Here is an 8,296-nt window from a genome sequence, read left to right on the forward strand (position 1 = left end):
CTCCTATGAGGCTATATGGCAGGCTCACCATAAAGTTAAACATGCAGGGGCTGGCCTGGTGACAGTGACATACTGGTTAAGTTTGTGTGCTCCACTTTGGTGGCCCAGGGTTCACCTTTTCAGATCCTGGGCACAGACCTATGCACTGCTCATCAAGCCGTGCTGTGGAGGCATCCCACATACAAAATAGAGGAAGGCTGGCATGGATGTTAGGTCAGGGACAGTCTTCCTCAAACCAAAAAGGGAGGATTGGCAGCAGATGTTAGGTCAGGGCCAGTCTTCCTCACACACACAAAAAAGTTAAATATGCTTTGGTAGCACATTACTAAAATTCGAACATACGGAGAAGATTAGCATGGCCCCTGCACAAGGATGATATGCAAATTCATGAAGCGTTCTGTATTTTTTTTTGTTTGGTATCTATATGAAATGATGGATATTAACTAAACTTACTGTGATAATCATTTCAAAATATATGTAAGTCAAGTCATTATGCTGTACTCTCTAAACTTATACAGTGCTGTACGTCAATTATATCTCAGTGAAACTGGAACAAAAAGTTAAACATAGAATTACCATATGATCTAGCAATCCCACTTCTGGGATTTTTGCATACCCCAAAAAATTGAAAGCAGGGACTCAAACAGATCCTTGTACACCAATGTTCACAGCAGCATTATTCACAATGCCCAAAGGGTGAAAGCAGCCCAAATGTCCATCATCCGATGAGTGGGTAAACAAAATATGCTATATACATACAATGGAATATTCTTCACCCTTCAAAAGGAAGTTCTCACACATGCTACAACATGGATGAACCTAGAAAGCATTATGCTAAGTGAAATGAACCATTCACAAAAGGATAAATACTGTTTGATGCCACTTATATGAGGTACCTAAAAGACACAAATTCATTCTACATACAAAAAGTAGAATAGAAGTTACTAGGGCCTGGAGGGAGAGGAGAATGGGGAGTTGTTGTTTAACGGAGGCAGTTTCTGTTTGGGATGATGAAAAAGTTCTGGAAACGTGTAGTGGCAGTGGTTGGAGAACATTGTGAATGTACTTAATGCCACTGAATTGTACACTTAAAAGTGGTTAAAATGGTAAATTTTACATTACATATAGTTTACCACATACAAAAAGGATCACCCCCAGGAAGCTTAAAAACATACTGATAACCTGGGCTGCAATCCCCAGAGACTCTGAATTTAATTGATCTGGGGTGGGTCCCAGGCAACAGTAGCTTTTCAAGTCCCTCCAGTGATTCTAATGTACAGCCGGGCTTAAGAAGAGAGTCTCCAAGGGCTCTGTGGTCAGCCTTGACTGTACATTAGAGTCATTTAGGGAGTTTTAAATTACACTGATGTCTGGGTCTCACACCCAAGATTCTTATTTAATTGGCTTGGAGATGCTGCCTGGTGACTGAGATTTTTTTCTCAGTTCCCCATCTGATTCTAATGGGTAAACCAAGGTGAGAACGCTTGCTCTAGGGAGAGCCCATGATCTCTGCCTTTCATTCTACCTTTGGAGAACGAGTATTTCTGTGTGTCAATGATGGAATCAAGAGCATAGTGCAGGAGGGACTTCTGATGAGAATCAAAGTGCCAAATTCTCTAAGGCCACTTGATTCTTTCTCTTTGAGTCAGAATGTTAAAAATGGGAGAAGCAAAGAAGACCAGTAGAGGGCCCAGGAGAAAGAGGTGAAGATTGATCTGTAAAGCTTACTCATAAGGGAGAAAGGCTCTTTATTCTTCTTCTAGGCACCCAGCTCCTAGCACCTTCTAATATGAGCATTGCTCCCACCCTAGCCTCAATCTCCATTTGAATTCCTCTGCCTCCCCTGGAGGGGCTCAGAGCTGCCCTGGTCAAGCAGGGTTCCAAAGAGGCAGGGCTGTTAAGAGTATCCCAGTCAAGGGACTGTAGAGCTGATGCATGAAAAATTGGCCAGTTTACCTTTAAAGGATCATGGAGATGGTGGTCATACACCATCCCCAGATTGATCCTGACTGACTTCAGCCAATCTTTTATCCTTGGTATTTGTATTTCTGTTGTTCTGTATAAATCCTGGCTCATTCTGCTTATTAGGTCTTGTTGCATCCTGCTGTCTTATTTCGGAATACCCTGCTCTAACCCTAGGTCCTTGGAACCAAGGCAATTAGACCAGGGGTGATGTGGGCATTTAGATATGCAGCTGAAAGGCACTGTGTGATCAGGGCAGTACCTAGACGACAGGAAGTATGAGAGAGCAGATGAGGCCAGCTCTGCTCTAGGCCTTGAGGTAAAGTAGTGGTTCCCCGTTAGTCTATGCCATCTCATGAAGGCAGAATCCACCATAAGGATTTTGGCTGATGACTAACCCCGTGGTAAAGAGAGTACATCTGCCTGCAATGTCTCTGCCATCCATCTATACATCCCTTAGGAGCCAAGCAGACATTGGCAAGGAGAGTTGGGATTCCAGATCCCGGCTAACTCTTCAGACAGCTGACAAGGGACACAAAATGTAAAATAGAACCATATTTTCTAGGAGCCTATGATCTTGTTGAGAAGACAAATTGTACAAACATGAAAAAGTGAAAAAGCAAGGTTTTGAACCTTAGGATTTCTGCATTTTTGGTGTATGTCATTCGGTAGTTCTCCAGAGGCTTTTATCGAAGACCTAGAGATGGACCAGGAGCAAAGAGAAATAACTTTCTAGGATTAGGAATGGTGGTTTCAGAGAGGTACAGGAATTTGACCAATGAAGGCATGATTATTTCCTGGGTAATAATGGTGTTATATTTTTTAAAAATGTGACAGCTATGACCATTGCCAGTTAATGACATTAACCTCTGCAGGTGGGCACACTCAGATAGAAAGGTGGTTAAATACATTTGTGCTGGCTCTGCTCTCTGCTTCCGGAGGTGACCTGCCCTTAGTTTCCTGGTGTTACTGATGGAGGAACCTTAGCAGACTCTTCACAAGATGTTATGTGCCAAGAACTGATTCAAAGCTCCTGATTGCTCGGGCTGTCCCTTCAGAGTCTGGGAATTCTTTGGCGTGGTACCCCAAGGACACATTTGATGGGTCAGATTTGGGGTGTGGTCTAGACATTTTCTAAGTCCCCTTAAATCCTAAGGTTCTGAGTTGGAAGGGCACTAGGTCCCAGAGGGAGGAGAGCACGTGATCAAAGACTAGCCATGGAGGATGATTCAGCAGCTTCAGGATTGTGGAATACTTTGAGTTAAGCAAATTAACACGTAAATAAGATTTATTTGTATAGGGCAGAGGAGCAATATTTAAATGACTGACAGTCCAAATTGTAACGTGTTAGTTATATGCTAAAATTAGATGTTGAGAATAAGTGTAGCTATTTCAGGAGAATGGACACAGTATTACATGAAAATGCAAATAATATTTATTTGTTAGGGAAAGGGGAGAAGAAGGTACGTGTTTAGTTGATGAACAGTTTAATTAAGGCCTTTAAATATTAGTTATATGCTATCCTCATATGCTAATTATTACTTTGTTCGTAAAGCAATATCAATGAAAACTTCAAAACATTTTTGTAGGAGGCTAGTTGAAATTATGAGTAAAATGGCATTTATTTGAAATGTTCTATAAATTAAGCTTTTCCCTAAGTGACTTTAATGAATTTAATGAGTTTTTGCTGCATATAGATCAGCGCTCTGAAGCTCCTGGAAATTTTTATAATATCTTAATAAAGATAAGCGATAATTATTTCATGATAATGAGAATAGCCTGACACAAGTACACGTGTAGTCACCCATTATAATCACCTATAATCATGGAATGTCAGCCCTAAAGAGCACCTTAGCTGACCTAAGCCAATACCTTCAATTTCAGATGAGAGCCCTGCGGCCTAGAGAGGTTTTCTGTCTCTTCTTGAATCTCTACCAAGGTAGCTCTCAACGTGTACCTGGACCAACAGCATCAGCTTTTTTAGAAATGCAAATTCTCAGGCCCCACCCCAAACCTACTGAATAGAAACTAGGGATGGGCCCAAGAATATGTGGCTTAACAAGCCTGCAGTTGATTCTGATCCATGCTAATGTTTGAGAACTTCTCCTGCACACTTTAGCTTTAAAATATCTCAGGGCAATAACTTCTCTTAGATCACTCTCAGCCACTAGAGAATTACTTCCTGTTTTACGTCTAAATTTATCTCCCTGAAGCTTTGAAGGGCGTGGCACACAACTTCACAAGGGTAGAGACATGTCTCTCCGTTCTTTTATGCGTAGCACTGCAGCGTGGGTCTCAGCAGAAGGGGAACCAAGCCCAGAGGGGGGATGAAGACAGAACTGGGGGTGGGCAGAGAGTGGGGAACAAGGGCTGATCTTCAGCCCCTCCCCATTACCATTATTTAATAATTTGATAATCCAAAATCTATTCCAAAGAGGAGCATGGCACAGTTTAGTTTGGGGTCTGAGTTTTTAAGACAAATAACACTGAATCAAGGGGGTACAGAAGGGGGAAAACTTAGGAGCTATGTAGTAGAGATAATGGGAGTCTTGGACACTGGCCAACATTGTTCCAGAAATTGTCTGAATAAAGCAAGATAGAATAGAGAAGGGTCCTGCCCTGTGGGAGCCAAGTATTGACTGACAATCTAAAAAGGGCTGCAGATCATTGGGTATAATTCAGGGCAGGAATCTACTGCTCCCTACCCACTCCTGCCAACCCAATGTTAGCGGAGAAATCAGAGATTCAGGATGCCAAGGTAGCCAGGTAGGTGGCTGACTGTTTCTGAGGTCTTTGTAATGCTGTTTGGAAGGACTGTGCAGTGGATGGTTACTGTTTTGTCTGCCTAGAGTAGCACTCTTCTCAGCAATATTGCTTCTCAATGCATGGTTCCATGAGAGCCCCAGTTTCTTTTTTGTTTTTTTATTTTTATTTTTTTGTTTTGTTTTTGTTTTTTGTTTTTGTTGAGGTAACTTGGTTTATAACATTATGTAAATTTCAGGTGTACATCATTATATTTCGATTTCTGTGTAGATTACATCATGTTCACCACCATAGAGCCCCAGTTTCTTACCACTCTGCTTCCTGAGCTCAGTGATTGGCTACAGGTAGGCATATTCCCCAAGCTCGGCCAGTTCTGGGGATTTCTGACCTTCAACCAGATGAAGAGGGTCTCAGGTTAGCTCCAGTGGCAAAGCTGTGAAGTATGAATCTGAGCTGTTTGGTGGCTATGTCCCCACCGGCTATGTGGAAGAAGCTAGTCTGTAGTGGGAGAAAGTGACTGATGTGCTGAGAGGAGCAGAAACGAGAGATGGAGAAAGGATTGGTGTTGTTCCAGTCCCTGGTTGTGTTCATCTCTGAGGTCCAGCTCACATCCTCCTTTCCTGCAGTTCTGTTGTCCGAGCCAACAAATTCCCTTTTCATCTTCCCTCTTAGGTTTATTACCTGGGGACTGTGAATTACACAGACAAAAGACAGATTAACAAGAGAAAAGATTTATATTGACTGTACGTGGGAACCATCAAAGGAAGTAGCTCGCTCCTTAAACAGTTAAAGGGTTATATAACTAATTTAATAGAAGAAGGGGAGAGGGGAGAAAAGGCTTCTTAGGGAAGAACAAATAGGTTTCTCTAGGAAAGGCCAATGGGTTTTTAGGAGAACAGATGGGAGATAAGAAAGTTTGCGATAATGTTTGTCTATACAAATATGAGTGGTCTTTCCATCTTCTTCAGGGTCACAACACTCCCCTGGAGAAGGGATTTGGGGTGTCTTTTATTCACGTTCTCTATTCTGGGAGTAAACTTACCCTAAAGAGGAATTTATGGCAGCCTTATTTCCCAGAAGTGACTGCTTTTAGTCAGATAAGGGAAGCTCCCAGAAGGCTTTTTTTCTTTTTCATCTGTTGAATCTCAAATGTCTTCAGCTTAAAATAATCATTTTGCCAAAGTGGCATATTTTGGGGTGGCATACTTTGATCCCTTTCCTTGCCTAAGCCAATTCGTCCCCCTAGGTGTCACCGACTAGTTGCCCAGAGAAACTCAAGGGTGGGTTTGGAAGCATTTAACTGTTTTTCCCAATTTTTTTTCCTTTTGTTAAGTTAACGAGATGCAATCACCAACCACCCTGAGCCAGATCAAGCCTCCACAAGAGTCATGCCTATGACCTTTGCCTTGTGGTTAATGCTGAGATCTCTCCAGGAGGAGCTCAGGCCTTATTACTGTAACCTGCAGTGTATGTGGAAGCATGTTTTCCAACTGAGCCTGCACAAGTGAATACCCACCTATCCCTTTTGAATATTCAGCCCTCATCTGAAATAAAAGGTCCCTGCTTCCCTTTGCTCCAGGATGCCATGACTTTAGAAATGATTCCTCATGGTCTCCTATTTGCAGAAATTATACCTTACTTTGTGAGACAACTACTTCTGGTGGAGAGTCTGATTTAGCTCACCAGGAAGGAACCCACTTTGGTTTTGGTAACATAGGTACTGTGTCTAACTTCACAACATCTTGCTGTAGATGCTTTAACTAGTAAAACACCCAGTAGAGGTTTTTAAAAATAATTCTTTTCTTTTCCAATTGGATAAACAAATCAATTCATACTATATTTTAGACTTCGTTTTTTTAAAGCAGTTTTAGGTTTACGACAAAATTGAGAGGAAGGTACATAGATTTCCCATATAACCCTGTTCCCACACATATATAGCCTCTCGCATTATCAACCTCACTCACCAGAATGGTACATGTGTTACAACCGATGAACCTACATTATCACATCAGAATCACCAAAAGTCCATAGTTTACCTTAAAATTCGGTCTTGGTGTTTTGCATTCTATGAGTTGAGATGAATGTATAATGACGTAAAGGAGGGAGACGTTTCCTCGACCCACTCTGGGTCCTTCTGACTAGAAACGAATTAAATTAACATGAGACGGAATAACAGGAGAAAATTAAACAAAGCTTTATAACATGTATACATGGGAGAGACTCAGGCAAACTGAGCAACTTGCCAAAATGGCGGAGGTTCTCATCTTAAATACCCTCCTCAGCTGCAAAGGAGGATGTTGGGGGTGGGGGAAGTCAGTTATGGGAGATTACCAGAGAAGCACAGTAAACAAGAGTAAGGTTATTATCCTTGCCTTCTGCATAGATAACAGTTTCTAGAGATAAGGTCATCCCCCTTTCTTCCTGGTGCAGAGAGGGAGCCACCTTTACTTACGGAGATTTCCTTTACAAATGTAACTGTCTCTTAACAAAGGGTAAATTCTACTTTTCAGAGTTTCTCTCATGTCTTCAGTTTTTAAAAGTAACCAGCCCAAAATAATCCTCGTGCTAAAGAGACATATCTTGGGGTAGCCAATTCCAATCCCCCACAATGACATATATCCATTATTATAATGTAATACAGAGTATTTTCACTGCCCTAAAAATCCTCTGTGCTCCACCTATTCATCCCCCTCACTCTCATCCTTGGCAACCACTGGTCTTTTTACTGTCTCCCTAGTTTTGCCTTTTCCAGAATGTCATATAGTTGGATTCATACAGTATGTAGGCTTTTCAGATTGGCTTCTTTCACTTGATAATAAGCATTTAAGGTTCCTCCATGTCTTTTCATGGCTTGATAGCTCATTTCTTTTTCACACTGAATAATATCCCATTGCCTGAATGTACCACAGTTTATTTATTCGCCTACTGAAGGACATCTTGGTTGCTTTCGAGTGTTGGCAATTATGAACGAAGCTGCTATAAACATCCGTGTGCAGGTTCATATGTGAACCTAAGTTTTCAACTCCTTTGGGCAAATGCCAAGGCGTGTGATTGCTGGATTGTACGGTGAGAGTATATTTAGTTTTATAAGAAACTGTCAAACTGTCTTCCAAAGTGGCTGTACCCTTTTGCATCCCTACCAGCAATGAATGAGAATTCCTCTTGCTCCACAACCTGGCCAAAATTTGGTACTGGCAGTCTTCCAGTTTTTGGCTCTTCTAATAGGTGTGTAGTGGTTACTTTTTTGTATTATGTCATCTGTGTTGTAAATCCTGCCTTTAAGTGCTCTCGTGCCTCTTTAGAATGTGGTGTCTGTTTCAGGAGCCTCAGCTGAAAATTTCATTTTTAACATCACATTACATTTATGTTTCTTAGCTTGGCATTTTCAGAAGCTCATTGATGTCCACAAACTTGTAGATTTTAAAGCTCACACCTCTTCATTGTATATAACAATGCCTCGGGAGGGCTATTACCTTCCTCCCTCGAGAAGTGTTTCCCTTTATTGCTACCCTTCATTTACTGTCATTGAGCCAACACTGACTCTTTGCACATTCTTTAATCTCATGATGAC

At 41.5% G+C, this 8,296-nt stretch overlaps 1 pseudogene; it reads left to right on the forward strand.

Annotated features, from left to right (window-relative positions):
* The first annotated feature begins 307 nt into the window (after window positions 1–307).
* LOC123287521 (U6 spliceosomal RNA) lies at window positions 308–407 on the forward strand (annotated as a pseudogene).
* The last annotated feature ends 7,889 nt before the right edge of the window (window positions 408–8,296 follow it).

Source organism: Equus asinus, chromosome 7 (genome assembly GCF_041296235.1).
Source record: "Equus asinus isolate D_3611 breed Donkey chromosome 7, EquAss-T2T_v2, whole genome shotgun sequence".
Lineage (NCBI taxonomy): Eukaryota > Metazoa > Chordata > Mammalia > Perissodactyla > Equidae > Equus > Equus asinus.